Source organism: Protopterus annectens, chromosome 12.part0 (genome assembly GCF_019279795.1).
Source record: "Protopterus annectens isolate FY-2018-M chromosome 12.part0, PAN1.0, whole genome shotgun sequence".
Lineage (NCBI taxonomy): Eukaryota > Metazoa > Chordata > Ceratodontiformes > Protopteridae > Protopterus > Protopterus annectens.
In genome coordinates this window covers 776,601,587-776,615,413 of record NC_056746.1, presented here as the reverse complement: position 1 = coordinate 776,615,413, position 13,827 = coordinate 776,601,587, and the positions used below count along the sequence as shown (strand labels likewise).

Below are 13,827 nucleotides of genomic sequence, written 5' to 3'. Positions count from 1 at the left end.
CAATCCACCAACTTACCATTGCCCATAAAATACTGTACCAACCAAATAACACCCCTATACTCTCTCAACTCATAATCCCCTATAATAATCTCAACTCTCTCCGCTCATCTAGTAAGCTATTGACTAGTTCCATAAAATCAAACAACACTGCTGGTGACTCCCTTTTTACCAATTCTGTAGGTTCAAAATGGAATTCGTTACCAAGCAACATAACAAAGATTACATCACTGCCTCTCTTCAAACAAAATATTAAACTCTACTTCCAAAATCACTGGCTCTGCTCCTGCAGTAAACCGGATTAACTTCCCAATATTTCAACTTTACTTATAACTACCTCTACTCCTTCTCTGACTCTACTCTCCACTTGGAATTCTTCTCTTCCCCCCACACTGTCTTCAAATTCGCTTCCTTGCCTATTACTGTCCTAACTTCATCCCGTTTTCATAATCTAATCCCTTTTATTTCTTTTTTTTCCCCCCTTATTCTTTACACTCTTTTTCTTACCTCCCTTCCTTGTATCCATATCTGACATGCATCTCTGTATTCTCTGTATAAAATTTAATATCTTTTTTCCCTAGACTGTAACTGTGAGTGGTAGTAATTAATTCATGCACCTTTAATTTTAAAGCATATGGCTTCTTATTTTCTTGTAACTATGTATGATAGTAATTAACTCTTGTAGTAATAATCTTAAATTGTTCAGTTTGTTATTATTGTTTTCATTAACATTTATACTAATATTTTTATTTTTTGTCTCTATGTACTTATTTTTGTGGAGCTTTTCTCCCCGGGCCTCTACTGAAAATGGAATTTTCTCCAGCTAGACTAGCCCGGTCAACAAATGCAAAATAAAAATAGGAACATAGCCTCGAAGATTAGTTGACTGTAAAATACTCATCTCTAAGGCAACCACATCACCCCTATACAATGTAATAACCTGACTGTCTGTCATGAAGTGAAGTTTTGGTTTCTTCTTACTATGAACTACACTATAGGACAAGATATTTAGGGACATAGTATTATGTCTGGCAAAGGGGATCTTACCACAGACCTCTCATGCACCCAAAGGGTTTGGATCTCCTGTACCTGAAACAGTTACTGAAACAGCCCTGGAGGATGTGTCTGACCCCTACACCACAAAGGGCTGCAGGCTCACACCAAAAGGTGATGGTGAAAAAGGTATAAGTTCCCAAAGGGATCCCATGAGTTTGGAAGCAGTACTCCGCTAATGCAGGCTGCTGAGGAGATTCAGCTGTGTGAGTCCTATAGTTAGCAGTAATAATGATGAACAACAAATGTTTTTTTTTTTCTGGTAATGCATGACTTATAATGAATTTACTCTTGACTCCAGACTGCTGACTATTTCAGAATATGAACAGTAAATGTTAAAATTACTGGGGGGGGGGGGGGGGGGGTCTGTGTTTTAGCACCTGTGTTTTATTCATGAAAAAACAGTAGTTAATGTTTGCATAAGGCAACATTCTGGTCAGCACAGTAGTAATCATAAACTTAACAGTCAATGAGGCTGTAATGTTTAGATAGTTTTAACATTATAACAAAAATTCATCAATTTCTGCTGTTCTTTAGAACCTTATGCTGATATAACACCATTGTCGTCTCTGTCTCTCTCTACACTCTTGTATTGAAATTTATTGTCTAATTAAATATTAGAGCAATCTTCCTGAGTTATCTTCTCTGCTAAATGAATACGAAATTTTGATTTTTATAGCATGGCATAAACCTCTCTTCTACAGTTTCAGTCTCACATACACAACACACACACAGCATCTGTCTCTGAGGCTTTGTCTGAGCTGCAAATTTTCCACACTAATATTTTTCAAGTTTTCTTTTTTTTTTTTTGTTTTAGCTAATCGGAAATAAATTATGAACTTCCCTTTTTGGCACAAATGGCAATTTTAAGCTGTGTATCCAAAATCAGTAGCTTAATTACTCCTGAGGAAGAGTTTGTCTAAGCTTGAAAGCTCAGATAATTGCAAAACCCATGTAGTTTCAATAAAACGTATTACATCACATCTGTGTTTTTATGTTTTATGTCAGTGAACCAACACAACATTTCTTTAATTTTTTTTTCTGCCAGATGGTTTGCCAGAAATTCTTTGCGATAATCCAAAAGTAATTTGCCTTAATGACTATTGTCTCTGTTGCCCTTCTGATTTGTCAGTACCTGTAAGTCAAGTATAAGGACCCACCTCCTAACATTGCATGAAATTACTTTCTTTTACCTAGCAGCTTTCTGTACATAGTATTTTTATACAGGCAAATATTTTGTTCAGTGGCATGCATTTTGAAAATATTAAATTACATACGTTTTCACTGTAAATTAGTCATAAGCAATTCGAGGTACCATTTTATTTTTAATAACTAAACAAAATCTCTGGGTAATCAAGAAAAAACACCGGTGAATTAGTGACTTGGTCCTGCATCATGTGAAATCTATTGGGCTTCTTAGGGACATGAAGCTGTGAACAGAGGACTAGGGACTACAGACAGTTTAAAAAAATCTTCAAACACCTACAATACAGGAATAGCCTTCATTTTAGGCTCTTCAATACCCAGGGAGGTTAGGTAACTTTTATATGAACCACTCTACAGGCCCCATGAGGAACTCAGTGTCTCTCCAACCTTACACCACTCTAAGTATTCAGCTGATGTACCACATTTATCTTTTATCCAACCAGTGGATACATTGTTAAAAGTAAAGTGCAGTCCGGGTCTGAACTGTCTACAAACACAAACAGCTAAAGTTAACTTTGAACCTAACACCACTGTACGTATTCAGCTGCTATACCTCCTTTATCTTTTATCCAACCAGTGGATACATTGTTAAAAGAAAAGCGCAGTTTGGGTCTGAACTGTCTGCGAACACAAACAGCTAAAGTTAACTTTGAGTACGTGTCTACCTGTTTGAGATAATATTCATTATCCCCTGGCGAGCACTCTGCTTTGACTTGTAAGCCGCCCCCCCCCCCCCTACACTCACTCATCTTCCATTTTCTCTTTTATTCCCTTCTGTTAGCAAGTAGTATCCATAACTGATCAAATACTGTGTGTTTGTTAATTTAAACTGAGACCACAGTAGCCTACTGATACAAGGTTATCCTGTTTTTCACCTGAGAAATGGTTAGGAAATGACTTACAGCTTCAAAGCACTCCTTGGTCAGTTTTGATTGTTTCTTAAACACAAACTTGTCTTTGCTTGGATCTTGGCTCATTAGCAGCAGTACAAAAGAACTGCCTGCTCACACCCTTGTTCTCCCCCCTCCTCTGTTTATTACCTTAAGCCAATCCCAAAGTTAATAAATATTACCTGTGGCAGGCACCATTTTTAAAACTACAACCACCCTTTGAGCACTTTATGCTCAGCCCTGCCATAAAATTTACTAAAACTGCTTGAACTGGGGCACAGCTGATAGTTTGTGGAAATACAGGGTACCTACCTGAGTCTCCACATTCACTACCTGCTCCCCTCCCACCAAATCAAGAACTATCCCCATGCACCCCCCACATATTCTATCAACTATATTACTCAAACAAAAAACATCCCTAGAACTTAACATAGTAACCCTACCACCATACCTATTACCCACAGAGCACAATCATAACGTTTCCCTAATAAACAAACACATTCAAAAACTGAGAAAACTAATAACCTCATGCATATCAAAACTAGCCCTAAGTGGAGACTTCCACCTCAACCCTGGCCCCGCCATCTCCAGCCCCACTCCTTATAATCAGACTAGAAACCACAACTTCTCCCAAATCACAGCCAATAGAAAGCCAAGTGATCTCCTTCTACTAAGCCTAAATATTAGAAGTATATTCAACAAGGTCCATGAACTCCATGCCACCATAGACTTGTACTCCCCAGATATAGTCATCCTGACAGAAAACTGGCTAAAACCTCACATTACCAGTGAGCAAATCCTCCCTACCGGTTACGGCACACTAAGAGTAGACCGGCTAAACAAGAAATGAGGCGGTATAGCTATAATATTTAAACAGCATCTAAACATCCAGATCTTAAAATCATCAGCTCCACAAATAGGCAATGAAGAAATAATATATACCAACCTCAAAATAAACCAAAATAAAACCATCAACATAATTGGATGCTACTTCCCACTTGGCCAAAACATCCCTCCACTAGAAAACCTCCTCAGCTGGACTACCCACCATCTCCCCCAAGAAACTATAGTTTTAGGTGATTTCAATATTGACTGGCAATCTTGTTCTGGCAACCATCCAACCAATCATCTAAACCTTCATGGCTTCACCCAACTAGTCCAGTCACCAACCAGGATAAATAAAAACTCCAACAAGCACACTACCCTGGACTGGATACTAGTCAGTAAGAGCCCCCAGTCATATACAGCAGGCTGCTTATCGGATAGCCTCAGTGATCACTCCCCAGCACTCCTACTCAAAAAACGCCTATACCAAGTTAAACCTGTCATCTACTTGCAAATACATAAATAACTAAACTTTAACCCACTCATATTCATCTCATCCCTCAAAGAATGTAACTGGCATCCTCTAAAGTACCTCAGTCTTGATGACGCAATTGAATTTTTTAATACTATCTTCCTGAGTATCCTTAATTACCACGCCCCCATAAGACTTTCCAGAACCAAAGCACAACCCTCCCCATGGCTACAGAAAACCACTAAGTCAGAAATGAAAAACAGGGATAAAGCCTGGGAGCACTGGCCCAAAACCAAAAACCCCTCAACTAGACAGAAATTCCTAGAACTACGCAATAGAGTCAAAAAGCTAATAAAACTGGACAAATTCCAATACTACCAGTCTGCCCTAGACTCCTCCCAACACAACCCCAAACAATTCTGGTCATCCATAAACTCCATCCTCCACCCAGGTAAAGTCAGTACCCCTCCTCCTAACTTCCCTCACTCCTACGAAAATATTGCTACCTCATTCAACACACACTTCACACAAACCATACTATCACTAGCTAGAAAACACAACTCCTCTCCCCTCCAACCCACACCTTCAACTAGTAATCTCCCCACTCTCTTCTCTTTTTCACCTGTTCCTACCTCCAACATAAAAAACTCTTAACTAAACTTAAGCCCACCAAATTAGCAGCAGACAATCTCCCAAGTGAATACCTACAAATTGCAGCTGATGCTGTAGCCTACACAGTATCCATCTTGATTAACTGATCTCCGTCAGAAAGTTACGTTCCCACACTATGGAAAACATCACATAAAATTCCGCTCCACAAAGGCGGCCCCTCCACAGAACTACCCAATTACCGCCCCATAGCTATTCTCTCTCCACTCTCCAAAATACTAGAGAGATGCATTCACTTTCAGGTCTCAGACTACCTCCTTACTAATAGCCTCCTTTCCAATACTCAACATGGTTTCAGAGCAAACCATGGCACCACCACTACCTTACTCTCCCTTACTAACACTATCCTCCAGCAAAAAAACAATGGCCATCTCTCCTCTGCTACTTTCCTAGACCTATCTAAAGCATTTGACATGGTCCCACACAAACAACTCATCTCTGTCCTCAATAACCTATCCTTCTCTCAATCAGTCACTAACTGGTTTCAGAGTTACCTGTCTGATCGCCAACAATCCGTTGTATGGCAGAATGACATATCTCCTCAACTACCTGTCTCTATAGGGGTTCCTCAAGAATCCATCCTTGGACCCCTACTCTTCTCTATTTTCACCAGTAATCTAGCCTCTGCCACCAAACATGGCACACTCATACAATATGGAGATGACTCAACCATCATCTGCTCAGCCCAGTCCCTACCCAAACTGCAAAAATTCACACAGGAAACCTTTTCCTCTGTTGAAACGTGGTTATCCGATGCCCAATTAATACTCAACCCAAACAAAACTAAACTACTCATCTTCCAACCCATCAAACATACTCAAAACAGCTCTCACTTTAACATCACAGCAAAAGACAACACCACTATACACCCAACAGAACACACCAAATTGGTAGGAGTGGAAATAGAAAATAAACTAAAATTTGACATTCACATATCCATGATCATAAAAAAAGTCCACAAAAAATTAGGAGCGTTATACAGAAATAAGCAACTTCTCACCAAAGCAGCAAAGATTTCAATAGCAAATTCCCACCTTATCTCCACCCTACTTTATGCCTCTCCAATATATACCAACGTAAGGCAATGTGATCTAAACAAGCTCGAGACCTGCTACAACAAAATCGCCAAATTCGTCACAGGGGCATCCTACCATAGTCACCACTGTCTCTCACTTGCTGAAATGGGCTGGCTTAAACTCCCTCACCTCCTTCAATGGTAACAACTTGCACTTGCCCACAAACTAGTAAACCATCCACTAAAAGTCCCATCCCTCCAGAATCTACTCCAACCGTATCGTACCACCAGACCACTAAGATCCAGCAACAAAAATCACTTACAGGTCACTAAAGCCAATAACTCTGCTGGAGAAGCACTATTCTCTTGCGACATAGCCAAATTATGGAACTCCCTCCCACCCACAATTACCTCTGTACCATCATACACCCAGTTCAAAACTTTACTAAAAGTGCACCTAAAAACATGCTGGCTATGGCCTTGCAACTCCCACTCTAATATCACTCACCCCATCCACCCACTACTTTTCTTTCCACCCCACTAACTACCTTGATTATAGCAAGCTTGGATGCTCATAAGCCTAACTACTTATTATACAGCAGGAATGTACAGTTGTGTACACTTACCATAAATGTAGATGTTCGAGTGTATTCACTGTTGCAGTCATTACATTTGGGTAATCTGCTGGCAGGTTGCCCTCAGTCGGCCTGAATTCCAAAGTCTTGGGTTCTGCGTCGGTTGCTGTCTTCTCTTCCATGATGTCAGTTCGTCAGGGGTATAAAACATGCAGCCAATGCAATTTTCTTCAGTTTTTCTTGCCCCCGATGTCAGGTGCCCCCAAAAAGGTAGCAATATTATATATATATATATATATATATATATATATATATATATATATATATATATATATACTTGCTACAATATAAACTTTACCTTCATCTACAAGCAAATACACCACATAGATTGTAGAAGACAGAGAAGGAAAGATAAACTTTAGAATGACAGGGGGATGGCGGGAGGGTAATCTGGACTGCAACAGTAAATACACTCGAACATCTACATTTATGGTAAGTGTACACAACTGTACTATGTTCTTCGTGTTTCACTGTTGCAGCCATTACATTTGGGTAGAATCCCAAAGCTATGGTTGGGAGGCTGGAGCTAAACAGCATTAAGTGCAGCTATAAGGTCCTGCAGCACTGCAGTGGCAAAACCTATCCTGGACTTAGAGTAGAGAGGCAAATGGTAATGCTTTGTAAAAGTGTGAACAGAATTCCAAGTAGCAGCCTCTAGAATGTCTTTGGTTGGTACTCCTCTGAGAAAAGCTGCTGAAATAGCTGCAGCTCTGGTGGAATGAGACCTAATGCCCTTGGGCACAGGTTTACCATGGTGTAAATAGCAGAAACGGATGCATTGGCTTATCCACTTTGAAATTGTCTGCTTTGAAATAGCCTTTCCTTCTGATCCTGCAGCATATGAGACTAGTAATTGCTCAGTGTTTCTTATAGCCTTAGTCCTGCTCAAGTAGAATCTTAGCTGTCTGTGAACGTCCAAGGAATGCAGAATTCTCTCCCCTTTGTTCTGCGGTTTTGGATAAAAAGTTGGCAGATGAATTGTTTGGTTAAGAGCCACACTGGAAACCACCTTAGGCATAAAAGTAGGATTTGTCCTCAGAGACACCCTGTCTGGGTAAAATATGATAAAAGGCTCTACAGCCATGAGGGCCTGTAGCTCTGAAACTCTTCTTGCTGAAGTAATTGCTAGTAGCAGAGTTGTCTTTCATGATAAGAACTTTAAATCAGCGTTAGCAGCTGGTTCAAATGGAGGCAGGGTGAGCTTTTCCAACACATAATTGAGGTCCCATGCAGGTAATGGTGATCTAGGTGGCTTTTGGCTCCTCTATGATACTGCTTTAGTAAAGGATGAGAAAAGACTGGTGGCTCAGTATTGTAATGAGCCGAAATGGCAGAGGCATGGATTTTGATTGACAAGAAAGATAGGCTTTTGTCAAGCATCTCAGTTAAGTATTGTAATATCTGAGGAATATGTGGTTCCGCTGTATCAGTTCCTTGTGCTTGATTCCAAGCACAGAATCTCTTCCATTTGTCAGCATAAGATTTTCTAGTACTAGGCCTTCTGGCTTCCAAAATCACATCCATCACAGCTTTACTGAGAGGTGTCGTTTGTACGATTACATGATTAGCCATGCTGCCAGGTTCAGAGTCTGTAGTTGATTGTGCAGGATCTGATTGTTTTGCTGGGACAGTAGTTGTGGTCTTTGAGGCAAGGTCCAAGCTGGGTATTGAGACAAGTTCCTTAGGATTGGGTACCAGTATTGGCAGGGCAATTAATATCATCTTTGGCTTCTCTTGTCTGACTTTTAGGAGAACCTTGGGTAGAAGAGGCAGAGGAGGAAAGGCGTAAACTGATAGGTTTTTCCAACTGAAGGATAGGGCGTCCACTTTCCATGCTTGCCTGTGATAAGTCCTTGTGCAGAATCTTTTCAATTGATAATTTTGAGGAGAGGCAAATAGATCTATGTCTGGGCTCCCCCATTTCTCTGTTATCATGCTGAAGACTTGTGGATTTAGTTTCCACTCGTGAGGATCCATAAGGTTTCTGCTTAAATTGTCTGCCAGAGTGTTTTGTTTTCCTGGCAGGAATTGAGCTTGAAGATGTATTTGGTAGGTCAAAGCTGTGTCCCACAGTGCCATGGCTAATTTGCAAAGGGAGTATGAGTGTGTGCTCCCTTGCTTGTTTATATACCACATGACTGTGGTGTTGTCCATCTTTATCAGTAGTTGTCCTGGATGAAGTAAGTCCTTGAAGGCTGTTAGGGCATTTTGAACAGCTGGCATCTCTTTCTGGTTGATATGTAGATGCATTTGTTTTGGTGCCCATATGCCCTGAATGCATCTTCCTGCCATGTGGGCCCCCCCAGGCATAATCTGATGCATCTGTTGTTAAGGTTTGGCTGGCAGGGGGTAGAGTGAAGGGCCGTCACATATTTTGGTGACAGGCCTTTGCCCACCATAGAAACTCCTGTTGCAGGCAGGGAATGAGAGGTATCATTGTTTCCAGACTGTGTGAATGCTGACTCCATAAGCTTTTTAGGTATCATTGAAATTTTCTCATATGCAATCTTGCATATGGAATTAGTAGGATGCAGGATGCCATGTAGCCCAGAGCCTGCAGAATTTGTCTTGCAGAAGACTGGGTTTTTGTTGCCATCAGTTTGAAGTTGCCTTTGTTTGTCTGGCGTGAGGTAAGCCATCTGGGCAGTTGTATTCAAGCTTGCACCCAGGAATGCTATCTTTTGAGGGGGTACCAGTTGTGATTTCTTTTCGTTTATTGTGTACCCTAGGCATGTTATAAGCCTTTTCCCAAACGCCAGGTGTCGAAGTAGAGTGTCCTTGTTCTCTGCTTGAATGAGACAGTCATCCAAGTAAGGATATATTTGTATACTTTTTTGTCTGCAAAATGCAATTACTGGTGCCAAGCACTTTGTAATGACCCTGGGCACAGTAGATAAGCCAAAGGGCAGTGCAGAGAATTGGTAATGCATTAAGCCAGCCTTGAATCTGAGGTATCTTCTGCACGATTGTCTATTGGGACATGCAGGTATGCCTCTTTTAGGTCTAGTCACCAGCCAAGCATTCTTGCCCACCATGGGCAGAAGCTGCTGCAAAGTCAGCATTTTGAATTTTGGAATGTCCAGGTATGCGTTCAGAATCGATAAATCCAGTATTGGCTACTAGGCCTTGTCCTTTCTGAGTACCAAGAACAGTCTTGAGTAAAAACCTTGTCCCTTTTCCTGTACTGGTACTGCCTGAATGGCCCCCATATCCATGAGGGACGTAACCTGTTTCTGTGCCTCTGCCCATTGATTTTTTTGCAGATCCGGCCAACCATTTGCCATTGGCAGAGTGTGGAAATGGAATCTGTATCCCTGTGATACGATGTTTAGTACCCACTTGTCCTGGGTTACTAACTGCCAATTTTGAGCAAAAAGTGCTAATTTTCCCCCAGTGGGTGCTGCCAAAAGATAAGTGCTTGGTGTAGGCAGAGGGAAGTCATTGGAATTGCTTTCTGTAGATTTGCACTTTATCTCCACCAGATTTGGAGGTGGATGCGCCTCATTGCTTTGACCTGTATGAATCTTGCACTTGGTATCTGGAACCCTTAGGGCGTCTGGATTTGCCCCTTTGAGCTCTGTCTGACACAAGAAAGGATCAATTTTTGTAGGCCAGTGTCTACTGATTCTTGGTGGCTGGACCTGTAAGAAGTCTTTAACAGTTTGCATAGACTTAGCTTTGTCTTCCAATTTCTTTAAAACCTCTTCTGCCTTAATATCAGAGAATCATGCTGTAAAGGTGCATCTAGCAATTTAGCTTTAACATGATCAGGCAAATTTTGTTCCTTTAACCAGGCATGCCTCCTAATCACAGAACCAGTAACTGCAGCCTCTAAAGAATCAAAACCACATTGCAAAGTATGCTTTCCAACTTGTTCAGCTGCATGCAATAATTCCTGCAATTCTTTATTTTCCCCACATTCTGAAATCAACATCAATTTCTGTTTCAGCAATCCCATAACATGTTGTTGGTACTTAAGTATATGAAATTGACAGTTTAACACCCTGATTGCCAAGGTTGCAGATGTATAAACCTTTTTTCCCCATCTGTCCAGTGCCCTTGAATCTCTGTCAGAGGGGGTAGGATTTTTTGCTGTTGAGGCCTTAACTCCCTTTGGACCCTGTGAAATAGTTTCAGGATCAGCAGCAGGTTTTCTAAATAAGAATTTATGTGAGTCAGGGACCCTATAATATCTGTCAGGCTTACTGGGAGCCGGAGGTAAAGAGTCAGGGGTCAAGCTTGACTCTGAAAACACATCATCCACAATGTTTAAAACAGGGGGAATGGCTAAAGGCTTGTGCTGAGGGAGAAGAATGAAATCCGAGCCTCTTTACTGATTCTGAGAAGTCTTGACTCTCCCAGTGAAAATGTTCCCTCAAAGCATGCAAGATCTGTCCGAATGAATAATCCTCAGGAGGAGATGCAGATGGAATAGACTCCTCAGCATCAGAATCCTCATAGGGAGGTATAGATAATTCCTGATCAGAAGAGGAATCAGAAGAAATAGAAACCTGATCTGAATATTCATAATCAGTGTCTTGCCTAGGCCTCTTATCTGGAGGGGATGGGTACCCCTGATCAAGGTAATAAGGTCTTCAGCCATTTTGATCATCTGTTTTTTAGGCATAGAGGCCTGTGCACGTGGCTCATGTGTCAGTTTTTTAGTTTTAGAAGTTGCCTTTGTCTTTGGTTTTGCAACTTTCGTTGGTTTGATGTACAAATGTTGAGGTCTGAATACACCCTCAGAAGCCGGTGCCTGCTCAGCGGCTCCAGACCCATCTGAGAGAGATGCATCCATCGGTCTAATACCTTGAGTATCCTGTGGCATACCGGACTCCACATGGGTGTCGGTAGAGGCCTGCGACTCGAAGGTAGTGGGTATTAGGGGCTGCGAAGGCGCCTCACTGAGTACTGGCGAACTGGCGACTGGCTTAGGAGAAGCTTCGTCATCAGTTTTGGATCTTGACTGCCTTTCTCCGTCCTTTTCTTTGCATTTTTCTGTACTCCAGTATTCGGATTGCTATCCGACAACATCTCTGGGTAGTTAAATCTGTTTCCAAAATACTCTGATGCAAAAATATACTGACGCTTAATAGTGCGCTCGTTAAATCTAGCACAAAACCGACAGCCAGGCACGTTGTGATCAGGGCCTAGGCAAGGAATACAGTATAAACGGAAATCCTTATGAGGTATTTGCTTCCCACAAGTAATACAATTATTAACTTTTTCTGATATCGGTAAAAGGCAAGAAAAAAGTTTCCCCAACGGGGTACGTAGCTTTAGTGAAGACTTCGGTTCTGAAACTCAACTTCGAATATTTCAGTAGTCGGCCGACTGGCACTTGCGAAATGCTTCTGCTTTGGGCACCACGCGGCAAGAAAGACTGAAGAAAATGGTGTCGGCTGCATGTTTTACACCCCTGACGACCTGAAGTCATGGAAGAGAAGACAGCAACCGACGCAGGAATCAAGACTTTGGAATTCAGGTCAACTGAGGGCAACCTGCCAACAGATTACCCAAATGTAATGACTGCAACAGTGAAACACGAAGAACATCTTCTTATTGTAACAATTGTTAATATCTGTTATGTACTTCGCAGATGACAAAGATTCTAGTTGTCTACTGATGTACTATGTTCTTCATCTGTAACTATGTTTGTCATTTTTAATTGCTATGTTGATCAAACTGTTAATTGCTATGTAAATCCAATGTAACTACTGTCTGTATAGCTTAACTGTGGAGCTTTTCTCCCCAGGCCTCTGCTGAAAATGGACCTACGTCCAGTCGGACACTCCCGGTCACCAAATGTAAATAAATAAAATAATTTGACACAGAAACCTCTTTTAACCCCCCCAGTTTCAAACATTTCCCTATCACATTTCATATTTCCCAGAAGAAAGTTGTCTTCTGTTTGAAAATTCATCTCTTTATTGTTAATGCCACAGGCTAAAGGTGAGGAGATATGTGTAGAGGCCTTCCTCAAACAAGCCTAAAATCAAGAAGTCTTGGGGAAGAGATACAGTCTTTCTCTTGGCTGTGGAATTCCTGTCAATGTCAACAGCTGGACAATGTAAGGACTGATCCTGTGCCACATGTAATACTTTCTTTAGGATTATTTTGTGTTCTGGCTACTTGTATAAAGTTCTTCCACTGGAGAAGATGTAAATTCAATGGATCTCAGGAAGTTTGCACTGTAACTTCCAATGGGCAGAGCCTAAGCCTTGTGACAGAATCAAATTATGCCCTCACATTTCAAATAAATCTTTATATCTCTGGAATCATATGCTTTATAAAAGAAGTATAAATGGTAAACCCTTCAGTACAAACTATTTTTATATGGTAATATTCTTTAGGTTCTAGGTCTTAAACTGAAGTCTATAAGTCACTGTAAACACAGTAACTATCATGTTTGTAATATTTTGTAAAGAACTTACAATATCTCAGCAACCACTCAAGTTATACACATACGGTCAGCAGCATTTTATTCATCTAGCTGACAGCTTTCATATGAAGTTAAGGAGTTCTGTCTGTTACTTGGTTTTTGCGATACTTAAAAAATATGAAAATTATATCTGTATAAATTAATATTATCATAAACAGTTAAGATCGCTTTACCTGCTCTAGATATAGGTAAATATTAATGCAGTCAGGTTTGCCATTGTGTAAGCTTTAAGATGAAATCTTTTAAAACCTTGCACATAACATGGTTTTGAAATTACTGCTGGAAACATGAACAAGCGATATTTGATGCCTAGAGGTGTCAGTAGGAGCTAACTGCAGATGCACCTGGAGGCTTCACTCAGATGTAACGAGTTAGTAGCTTTATTCATGTCTTTTACTGTATGCATACAAATAAAACTGTCATCTGGTTTCTTTTCAGTAGCGATGCTGTTGACCTATTCATTAGAATATTATTTGCTTCCAAATTACTTCTATGTTCTTGTTGTGGTTTAACTCCACCTTGACAACAGCTCAAAGAGCTACTAGCACACTCCTTCGAGCATACACTATAAGCAGGACATAAACTAACCAACATGACCTAAATATGTCAGTGATTTATACAAC

General features: G+C 40.8%; 1 protein-coding gene across 1 annotated transcript in view; it reads right to left on the bottom strand.

Moving 5' to 3' along the window:
- The window catches only part of SCNN1B (sodium channel epithelial 1 subunit beta), a 1,718,819-nt gene that overhangs the window by 224,477 nt on the left and 1,480,515 nt on the right, over positions 1-13,827 (bottom strand). The gene's annotated exons all lie outside the window — the stretch shown is intronic.